This window comes from Eptatretus burgeri, chromosome 7 (genome assembly GCF_056783735.1).
Source record: "Eptatretus burgeri isolate ZD-2024b chromosome 7, Ebu_testis_v1, whole genome shotgun sequence".
Lineage (NCBI taxonomy): Eukaryota > Metazoa > Chordata > Myxini > Myxiniformes > Myxinidae > Eptatretus > Eptatretus burgeri.
Genome location: NC_140967.1, coordinates 10,851,302 through 10,862,289, shown reverse-complemented (window position 1 = coordinate 10,862,289; position 10,988 = coordinate 10,851,302). Strand labels below are relative to the sequence as shown.

At 46.2% G+C, this 10,988-nt stretch overlaps 2 long non-coding RNA genes across 3 annotated transcripts in view; one reads left to right on the top strand and one right to left on the bottom strand.

Moving 5' to 3' along the window:
• Positions 1 to 10,136, bottom strand: part of LOC147022663 (uncharacterized) — a 14,910-nt gene extending 4,774 nt beyond the window's left edge. The window contains exons 1-2 of the long non-coding RNA XR_015059838.1: positions 9,923 to 10,136; positions 9,713 to 9,835 (exon numbers count right to left, since the gene is read on the bottom strand). This is a non-coding gene — a long non-coding RNA (uncharacterized LOC147022663). The remainder of the gene's footprint in view (positions 1 to 9,712; positions 9,836 to 9,922) is intronic.
• Positions 1 to 10,988, top strand: part of LOC147022662 (uncharacterized) — a 134,676-nt gene that overhangs the window by 66,280 nt on the left and 57,408 nt on the right. For both annotated transcript variants that reach the window (XR_015059837.1, XR_015059836.1), the window contains exon 2: positions 7,344 to 7,444. This is a non-coding gene — a long non-coding RNA (uncharacterized LOC147022662). The remainder of the gene's footprint in view (positions 1 to 7,343; positions 7,445 to 10,988) is intronic.

Here is a 10,988-nt window from a genome sequence, read left to right as displayed (position 1 = left end):
CCTCACCACGATCGTGCCAATTGCCCACCCGCGCAGGATAGGGTCGCTCGCCAAATTCGATCTACCTAAGTACCTGCGCGAATGGTCGACCGGGCGATCGCACCACGCCACAGGCCGACTCTGGACACGAACCGCGTAAGCAGTCCGTTCCATGCTTCAGTGATAACCGAGCGGTGTTATCGTCGGCCTCGATGGTTCCGATTAATTATCGGGCGTATTAAGCCCACTACGAACCCTTTACGTGAAGCAGGATGGAGGGTCAATAAAGAAAAGACGAAGCGAAACGGGAAAACATTTCACACAATGCACATTTATTACGCGACACACGGAGAGCACACATATACAGCCAAACAGTCAAAATGTACAGGTAGCAGTAAAACAAAAGAAACAATGACTCAGAGTTACTACCGAATAAGTGCACACATGGCAACACTTATACAGTTCTACTTTACAGATGGCGCCAACACACATTTACTCAAAAGCAAAGGAAAGAAGCCACCCTCATAGACAAGGGAGCAGACGGGCCTGTAGGCCAATATGCGTGCATGACCTGAAGGAGCGGCCAGGTCCACGAGACCGGGTGGGTCCTACCCGCGTCCTCGTGACGCGTTGACGGACGAGCCGCAGATGTGGCCGCGTGGCTGTGCCCCGACTCCGTGCTCCTTGGCGGGTTTCGTTTGCACGACGTTTGGAGTGGGGTGGGAACGGGGCCCCCTTTGTTGCACTATCTCAGCGTGGGGGAAAAGGGGGAATTGTTGATGCCCTGGGGGAGGGAGAATGGCTGGCTGGCTTGGGTACCGCGACGAGCGATTTCCCACCGCGACCTCGTCGCCGACCGCCGTCCTTCTCGCCTCGGACCCAAGCTCCTTGGCCTCTTCCCACAACTCTCCTCAGCCGACTGCAGAACCCAACTCAATGCCTACACCACCCGACTCCACTCTCTGCCACACTCTGCTGCTGCCACACTCTGCCGCTGCCACACTCTGCCCTCCAACCAAAAACTGACTCTGCCACGATTCGCCTTGCACTCGCCGTTTTATAGGCCGGCAGGAAAAAACGATATGCAAATTTCCGGATCAGAATGACCTCGGGGGGCGGAGTCACGCTCGCCAATTGGATGGAGGAAAAGGGGCGTGAATCTCCCCTGATCCTAGAATTTGCATATCTCGATTTCACACAGACGCGCCTGGAGGCGGGTCCAAGCCGCTCCGCGCTTGCTAATTGGACGGATCAGAAGTGGGCGTGTAGCGTTCTTGATCCGAATTCTCCCTCGGAAGGCCCCTATTTGCACTCGCGGCTCGGTGCGTATCGTTGAACGAGCCCAAGACAGCCCGACGCTCAGTGTTCACAGATGGTGCAGGAATGGCCGTAGAAGGAGAGAGGTGAGGGTGGTGGAGGGTTTAGCGGTGGTTGGTTGATGGTTATGGCAGTTGAGACGTGGTTGGTTCAAAAATAAAGATAGAACAGAAAAACGGCTATCTCAAAGCGTCGCAGCCCGAATGAATCACATAAATTCCCTCTAGACAACGGATTTGGGGCTAACTACACATGTACTTAGAGTTATCTCACCTATGGGCCCTGAATGGTGGTTTGCGAATTTCCACAGCTGTAACAATATATATGTATAAATTTTATACACTACCAGTCAAAAGTTTTAGAGCACCCCCATTTTTCCAGTTTTTACTGAAATTTAAGCAGCTCAAGTCCAGTAAATAACCTGAAATGGTACAAAGCTAAGTGGTAAACTGCCAGAGGTTAAAAAAAAGTTTAGGTTCCCAAAAACTGAAAAATAATGTAAATTTCAGAGTTGTTAAAAAAGGCCCTTTTCAGGGAACAAGTAATGGGTTAGCAACTGCAGCTGTTCTGCAACAATTGAAGTAAATTAAGCCATGAAAGTTGATGCAAACAATTCCTACAGGTGTCCCAGCTTTTGTTGATTAGTTATAGACCCTTTGTCTGTATAAAATCAGTGTTGGAACAGACTGTGTTGCTACACCTCTGAAGCCTTATTTGGACAATATTGCACTGCAGGAAGTAGTATATTGCTATCATAATGGCAATAAAAAGACAATTAACAAAGGAAGACAGACAGACCATTATAACCCTGAAAAGTGAAGGTCTTTCCTTTAGAAAAATTGTGAAGAAGCCAAGGTGTCAGTGAGTACAGTTTCCTACACCATCAAAAGGCACTTGGAAACTGGAGGAAACTCTGACAGGAAGAGATCTGGCAGACCAAAGCCACAACACAATCAGAAGACAAGTTTCTGAGAGTCAACAGCTTGCGTGATAGGCGGCTCACAGGACAGCAGCTTCAAGCACAGCTTAACACAGCTAGAAGTAAGGAAGTCTCAGTTTCAATGGTGAAGAGAAGACTCCAAGCTGCAGGTTTGACAGGTCGAGTGGCAGTAAGAAAGTCATTGGTAAGATGGCAAAATAAGAAAAAGAGACTTGCCTGGGCCATGAAGCATCGCCAGTGGACTACTGAAAACTGGAAGAAGGTCTTATGGACCGATTAATCAAAATTTGAAATCTTCGGTTCATCACACAGGGTTTTTGTACGCCGTCGAGGAGGCGAAAGGATGGTTCCTCAATGCGTGACACCATCTGTCAAACATGGAGGAGGAAGCGTGATGATCTGGGTCGGCGGATCCATATCTTTTGCTGGATCCAGAGTCGGCGACAGATCCAAAGTGACTGGCACCCTGAACCAAAAGGGCTACCACAGCATTTTGCAGTGCCATGCAATACCCTCTGGTCTACGCCTAGTTGGTCAGGGGTTCATCCTTCAGCAAGATAACGACCAAAAACATACCTCCAGGCTATGTCAGAACTACCTTAGAAGAAAAGAACAAGACGGTAGGCTTCAAATCATGGAATGGCCAGCACAGTCTCCAGACTTAAACCCCATCGAGCTGGTTTGGGATGAACTGGACAGAAAGGTGAAAGCAAAGTAACCTTCAAGTGCAACTCATTTGTGGGAACTTCTGCAACAGTGTTGGGAAGAACTTTCTGAACAATATTTGATTTCCGTTGTAGAAAGAATGTCATGAGTATGTTTGGCTGTTATATCTGCAAAAGGTGGCTACTTTGATGAGTCAAAAATTTAGATTAAATTTTGTTCAACAAAACTATTCCATTATTTTTTTTTTATCTGCAATTGTTTATTTGTTCTATGCTTTAATTAAAGAGTACATTGAAACATTAAACTGCTTAAATTTCAGTAAAAACTGAAAAAATGGGGGTGTTCTAAAACTTTTGACCGGTAGTGTGCATAGTCTCGGCTCATAGAAGCGCTATGACACAGGACAAATCAGGACAGAGTATAGCAAAGCGCACAGCAGGAGAAAGGGGAAACACCAACAACAGGGTGGAGGGAGAAAGTAGACAGGAGAATTTGCGGTACGAGAGAAAGAGAGAAGTGAGTATGAGGGATTTCTCGCAATTGAAAGACATATTCCAAGTGTGTGACCAGTTTGTGGTTTTTGTCAAGGTCTGAGGAGAGGGATGAAGCTGCCACCTGTCTGTCAGAAAGATGAGAGATGTCACGGCAAAGAGTGGAGTCATCAGCAAAGAGATGGAGGATTTTCCCCGAGTCGGTGAGTTAATTGAACACTGTCATACTGGGGCCAAGAACACTGCCTTGGTGTACTCCAGCCTTTACAGGGAGAGGAGATGAAAGGGTTCCGTTGAGATCCACACGCGGACTACGAGAATGGTGGAAGTCCGTAATCCAATAGTGGAATTGGCCTTGGATTCCATTGGCAGACAATTTGGAGAGCAATGCATCTGAGTGACCAGGTCTGAATCTAAGATGTGGCTGTTGGAGAAAACGAATGGTTTTAATGTCAGCTGCGATGATGGATTCCATGACCTTGCTGGTGATGTGAGGTAAGCTTATTGCTCTGTCGTTAAGGGGAACTGTTTTGCACCTTTCTATGTAATGCTTTGATGTTGGCTGATTTCCAAGCAGACGGAAGATGACCTATGGTAAATCAAAGGGTGAAAAGGGCAGTGAGAGAGGAAGTGCAAGAGCAGCAGAGCAGGTTTTTAGGACCCAGTTGCAGAGTCAGAGATGAAAGTTGCCAGAAACTTTCCACCTTCTCAGGTACAAAATACACAGAATTCAGGAGCAGTTGGGTACGATTTGGAAAGGTGTGTCAGAGAGGGAGGGGTTCAGGCCACAAGATTTGGAAGCCAACTGAGAATTGAGGTATTTGGCCTTATGAGTGGAGTCTGCTGTGGTGCCATTTGAAGGGATGGAAGGGGAGCCTACTCCATAAATGGACTTGGCAAGGTGCCGCCAGGTTTTAGAGGGAGAGAGACAAGTTTGAAAGTTCATTCTTGAGTTAGGACAGATGTTGTTTTCTGGCTTCCCAGGCAAAAATTCTGCAGTTATAACTATAGTATTTGAGAGTATAATTCTCATATATTGTAGTTGGTAACAGGTCCTACTACAGTCGTCTGCAGAGAATTACTACAGGAAAGAATGCTATTTTTTGCCTGGGGCATCTCCTGAGAGTAGACAAACTCTTGTTGCGGGCTTTGTGGAATGATCTGAAGTTGCCTTCAGTCGAATTTGCCTTCCACGATGAGAATGCAAGTTGTTTTAAAGCGACTGCCTCACCACAGAATTCATAATCCCAAGAGCTGGAGGATGGGTATGATAACTGAAGACGAGGTGGGATGAATCTGTGCGGAACAGAGAGCAGGTTTCTGTGGAACAATTCCCAGACTGAATTCATATCAGGGGTGGTAGATATAGGAGACCAGTCCTGAAGTGCTAAAAAAAAAACCCGCAAATACACGAAGAACGGCCACGAATGTAGAAGCACGTCACATTTTATGAACTGTGAACACACGGGTTCCTCAGATGTCGAATTCGCGACTATCATGGTTCCGTGGTGCATGTTGATTGCGACTTGTGAAAAATCCACGTGACCATTTGCACATTGTTCATTCTGAGTAGTGGTCCATTATAATACACTAGTGGGGAGGGGGGGGTGGTCTGTTTCTACTCCCCTTTTGTCATCAATGTCCTCAATCCCAAGTCTGAGTTCTTGATAACACTTGTGTGTCCTCGGAATTCGGTTATCTAATATTGTTACGAATCTGGAAGCTTACTGCACTCAACATTCAGGTCCCTATAGAACAGTTATACCGGTAAGTATGTGTTTCTAGTTAGGGTCCCGTCCCTCGTCTAATGGGAATTAAATGTTCATGCGCTGCGGAGTTATTTTGAGAGACAGAGTTGTCTTTTACATTTTTATATCAACAACAACTTTCTAGCGACGACACCTGCCTTCACTTCCTTCCACCACCCTCCACCGGCACCATTGCACGCGTGCGTGTCAGCACGTACATGGGCGGAGTTCACGAGGACCTGACGTCTCTTTCGCCCAATCCAGGGAATGCGAGCGAGGTTTCTGTCGGACGGCCAATAAGTGCAGCCCACCCAGGACCATGTTACTATCCTTGTTTGAGGAGCGGTCCGCCGCGACGGCCGCCACGCCCCCCCCCTCCCCCGGTCCAATCAGCGGACTTGGCGCGCTTTTCGGCCAATCATGGGGGCGACGAGCGAATCGCGCGACGCAACCGTCCAATTAGGAGACGAGTGGCCAGAAAAGAAGCCCCTCCCACCTGAGGAGAAAGGGTGGTTGTCTGGACCAGCGTTGGGAGAGACGGTGTGCTCATGGCAGGAGCGTTAGCCAGTTAAATTGTTCGGGGCGTTCTGGTTGGAACGAGAAGGTCTGGTTTGTCTGGTTTCGTCTTGTCTCGTCGCTGGCGTCTGGTCTCGTCTCGGCGCTGGCTTCTGGTCTCGCATTGTCGCTGGCTTTGGTCTCGTCGCATGCCGGAGGAGCGTGTGGGAGCCCGACGCTGCCCTCCGTACCCGGTGCTTGCAGCGGCATCGAGTTGCGGGTTCGAGTCCCAGTGATCGAGGACGTCGAAGACCGCACGAGGTGGGAAGGTCCGAGATAGCTCTGGTTCCCAGCTCATCTTCCTTCGAGCTGGGAACCTCAATAAAGGCCGTGGCCATCACTTCATTTGGGGTATTTGTGTGTGTGTGTCTGTGGGCCCGTCTCCAAGTAGGAATTGTTAAGTGCTCTTCGCTTGTACATGATTGCATTGCTTAGTCGGTTTAACTCTACTCTATGTGTTTCCCCCTCCTATTGTGAATAAATCCCCTGTTAAATGTATCAGCTCGTTTCTGTGTTTTCTTCATTCGTTTAGCATGGTGCGTGTTGGTGGATTAAAAAGGCCGTTGCTGCTGTAGTTGTGCATTTGCACCGACAGGACCTCGGTAACCATCCACTCGGGTTACGCACGGGTCGAGCACAGTGACGGCTCATCCCGTTCGAGCTCCGTCGAGGGTGTGAATTCCTCGGTAGCTCGCCACGTGGGCCTCTAGGTATTTTGAAGTTTGGCAAATAACCCTGTCCCACGCGGTTGAATTGGTGACGATTCACGGTCCTGTAAGAGACCCGTACCCTCGGAGTTATCGGAAAGGTACGGTCTAGATTCCGGGTGTTCAGTGGAGCCGACTCTACTGCTCCATCTCGCGGTCGTGCTCGTCGCGGATACCCGGCCCACAACAATACGTCTTCAGTTTTGAATCACTCAAATTACCTCCAAAGGACCAAGTGTGTTTCTCAAAGGATAATTATTTCCTTGTTGTACTTGTCACTCTTACAGCGATTGTTGCTGTTGTATCAAATTCTGTCGTGGTTATTTAATAATTCCGAGGAGATTTTAAGTTTGTTTTCTGCTCTAACTAAACCACAAGATGTGATCACTTCTCTCAAGTGAGAGACCAAGGCGAAGTGTGTGGCTTCACGAGCCTTGAAAGTCAGCTGGGACTTGAGCTTAATCTGTCACTTGGTGAAGCTCTTGGAAGTGATGTTCACTCATTAAATTGATTGATTTTGGATAAAAATGAATTACTTCTTGATTTACAAGTAGCATTAACCCAGACATTTATCAACATAATCCCAGTGCCGATATCAATTTGTAGATTAATTAACTACAAAATCTATCCTGGTATATAATGGGGGGATAATGTGTTGTCCGTGTGTAATTTGTACGTTTCATCCGCTCCTCCATACTATTTGACCGAGGAATCTGAAACTTTCAGGGATTAATGAGGACACCCGGAAGTTGTGCCTGTGCAACTTCCATTTGATTCCATCAAGTTTTTTTTATTTTATTATTTTTTCTTCTGGGGGGGGGGGAGGGGTGGATGCAATTGAAATTATCCGAGCTATATAACCACGGTGTATTATATATGCACGTAAGCATAGTACGCATCCTTTTGCTTCATGTATGTAACCTGTTATTTTTATTTTCAGGAGCACTCGAAGCAGCCGTCTGTTGCCTATACGCCGCCCAAATAAAGAGATGTGTCAGAAGAAAGTTTTTTTTGCACTCTTGGAACAAGATCGCCCATCGGGTGGGTACTCTGCTTGTGAGAATAAAGCAACCCAAGAAACCATGGTACAAGCACAAGTATTGTTGAATAAACCTTGTGTCCAAGGTGCAGTTGAAATGTTATTAAATATTGAGAATTGGGGTTCCTGTTTTCCCAGTATTGTTATCAAGTCTGAAAGAATGAAGTATGGATGTAAGCACTTCCTACAGCTTTTGCCTTTTATAACTCACTGTAGGCTTCACTACACACTGCTCATTCCCAAGTCTTTGGCTCTCAAGTTCTCCTTGATCCATCCATCCATTGGGACCATACTCTGTACAGAGCGTCGGTGCTGCCGAAGCAGTCTCCTGGGCTATTGAGCACAATCCTGGATAGGTCGCCACTCCAACACAGGATACTTGAATGGCTCGTTGCTCACATGGCTCACAGGCTCACAGGATACTCGAATGGCTCACAGGATACTCGAAAGCTGGTACTCATTTTGCGGACTTCAGAAGAATGGCAGGCTGAGTCAACCCCACCTGTTGATTCAACAGCTGAGCGGGATTTAAACTCAGGACCAAGAATCCCAAATTAAATGGCCAAGCGGGATTTGAACTCGGGGACCCTAGAATCCCAAGCCCACCACCCGAACCATTAAGGCATTCGAGAATGCCGAACGAGAATGGCATTTGGTAGAGCGCATACCTCTGCCAGGCTGAAGAGTTTATGTTTCGTATCCCACTGACCGGACCTTAACCAAAATATAATCGGTTTTTTCTTGTCAACTACCCAACTCATCCACCAAATTTTGTCCGAATCCATCCATAACTGATTTAGATATCGTGCTACATATCGTTTTTGGCCCTATCCCTCAACGGTGAAGAATCACTGGAAAATTCCAGTAGCTGGATGTGTTTCTTCACCAAAATCGAATCGATTCATCCTTGTCACACACCCAACCTCTCCACCAAGTTTCAGCTGTTACTTACTTACCTTGTTTTATTATTTATTATTAACAGTGCAGAGAAAAACAATTATTCATCTGTGAACCTTGCTGAAGAAATGTGCCAACAATGTTGGAAAGGTTGTCTGACGTCCCCCAGCCGAGCCGATCCGCCAGGCGGCGCATGGTTTTGGACCAAGTACAGTGTATTTGAAATTGCTTCGGCAAAGATTTACCAAGCAAGACCTTTTGTAGCTTTCCTAGAAATCATTCGTGCAAATATACATCGATGTCAATTTGGTTATAAAGGGGCTTTTTGCCATGTTGTCGATGTGACATTCCAAGTAGTTGCGCACAGACTAGACGTCTGCCATAACATCACATTCCACATGTACACATCTTGCAAAAATCCATGTGACCACTGAACACCCTGGCATTTTGTAGGTGGTCCTTGATAATGCCCTAAAGAGACCTCTCCCAATTTTAAACGTAGATTTTTTTTTAAGTTTTTTTTTTACATTTTTTGAGGGAAATGCGACTTTGACAACACTAATACTGGCTCCAAAATCATATTACGAGAGCAAAGTTGATTGTGTGCCATCGCAAGTCCCCACAATTCCCACCTAAAGCAAATTTGAAAGATGGAAAACGTTCCACCAGGAATGACCCAATATCAAGTTTTGTTTAAATTTTTTTCCCTGTTTCCATGCCTGATTTGACCCCCAAGTCCCTACCCTCTGGGGCAAGAACCGGGGGTCAAATAAAAAAAAATCGTTCCATATTTCATGCGTCCCCCAATATTGATTGCACATACAAAGTTTCATTTCAAAATGAAATTTTTTTGGTGTCTGACCTTTTCACCCCACCCCAGGAGGTGGGGCCAAAATAACTGCTCTTGCACCGTCGTGCTATGTCGTGATCATAACTACCAAGTTTGGTGAATTTCTGCCCAACCGTTTGGGAGGAGACAGTGTGATGGGTGAACAGAGACAGACCAGTGTGACCACTCCTCATTTTCATAAATGCCAAGGTGAGCCAATGAAAAAAGCCAAGAATTCACAAGGTTTCGGAAAAGCGATGATGATAGAAAACCAAGACGCCAAGGTGAACAACGAATAGCCAAGATCTTGTGAAAAAAGCCAAGGGGTGCTCACACTGAGACAGACAGACAGACAGACAGACAGACAGATGGACAGACAGATGGAGCGGATTACAATATCACTCAATTTTTTGTTTGTTTGTTTGTTTTTTAAGTACGGGGATAACAAGGTGATAGTACAGGGAATAGTTTGCTTCAGGTTGATCTCCAGATCATGAAGATACCAATGAAGAAATTTACAGGAAGTATCTACACATCTTTATACCTGCAATTTACAGAAAGTGTCTCCACATCTTCAGGACATCGATTACAGCTGGTGTCGTCCCAAAACCATCTTCTGTATCAAATGAAGACATCGACTTGCAATTTAGAGGAAGTGTCTGCAAATCTGTGGGACATTGATGAGAGTCGGTCCATCCAAAACTATCTCCGACACCATTTACTCTCACCTTTCCTGCTAAACCCCCTCGCTTACCATCTGTGCAGGCGACGTGTTATCGAGAGAGATGCTTCTCCGCCGTCTGTTTTTGCAGCTTGCTTGCACAAAGTGATGTGCGATTTTGGACCCAGTGGTCACGCGTCCCGTTTTCAAGGCCCCTGACCCATCACAGCGAGACTGTTTGCACAGGCATGCCAGGCTCCAGGCTTTACATTCTGTCCATTAGCGTTCCCTCCATCTGTGCCCAGCATACAAAGGCTCAACGGTCAGAGGGAGTAGAGCTGATAAGACAGGTTTAGCATGAAGGACGAGGGTGAGGGTGGGTAATGGTGGCCGGTGGAGGTCAACATGAAATCTGCAAGGGAGGGAAAGTGAACAGAAGAGCAGATGAGAAGATGTTAAGGCAAAAAAAAAAAAAACATTGCGGCAACCTCCGTCGTTGCTTGGGTCAAGTGACACGAGTGTATGAGCCAGTGCTATGAGTGTAGCGTGGCATCCGGTGTGTTGTTTGCCTCTGAGTTTGATCCTCAAATGGAAAGTCTACGTGAAATTGCATGATGAATCGAAAGCAAATCCACCAGTGGTACCACTAAGGTTTGTAATTTAGACTTTCTTATTGTACGGTTTGCTCGGACAGTACGAAGGCTCAAAATAATGAGCGCTATCACCTTTGCTGAAACGCACTTTCCTTGTACAGCTGGAATGTGTGGATTGTCTGTGTGTTTACGTGACTTCAAAAAGAGCCTATTTGAGAATGCTGTCTAAATACGGGCGGCTTTCTGTGAGTAAACCTTCTCAAGAACTAAGCAAACAGGTAGATTTGAATGGCAAACTTTGCATAAGGCACGGCGGCCATGTTTGGCGAATGATTTACTTCATAGATTTTGGGTGTTTGAGCATTTTCATTCCATGTGGACTAAATATTGCATTATAAAGAGGAATGTATTACATGCCTCTTGTGTAGTATGTTTGTGTTTGACTTTCTGTTTTTTATTACTCTACATTCCTGACTTTGCCTCTTCATTTTATTTCTCAAGCTTACCAACCAATAACCTCCCTCTCTTGGCTTGTGATGTTTTTATTAAATGTCAGGTGCACTGTG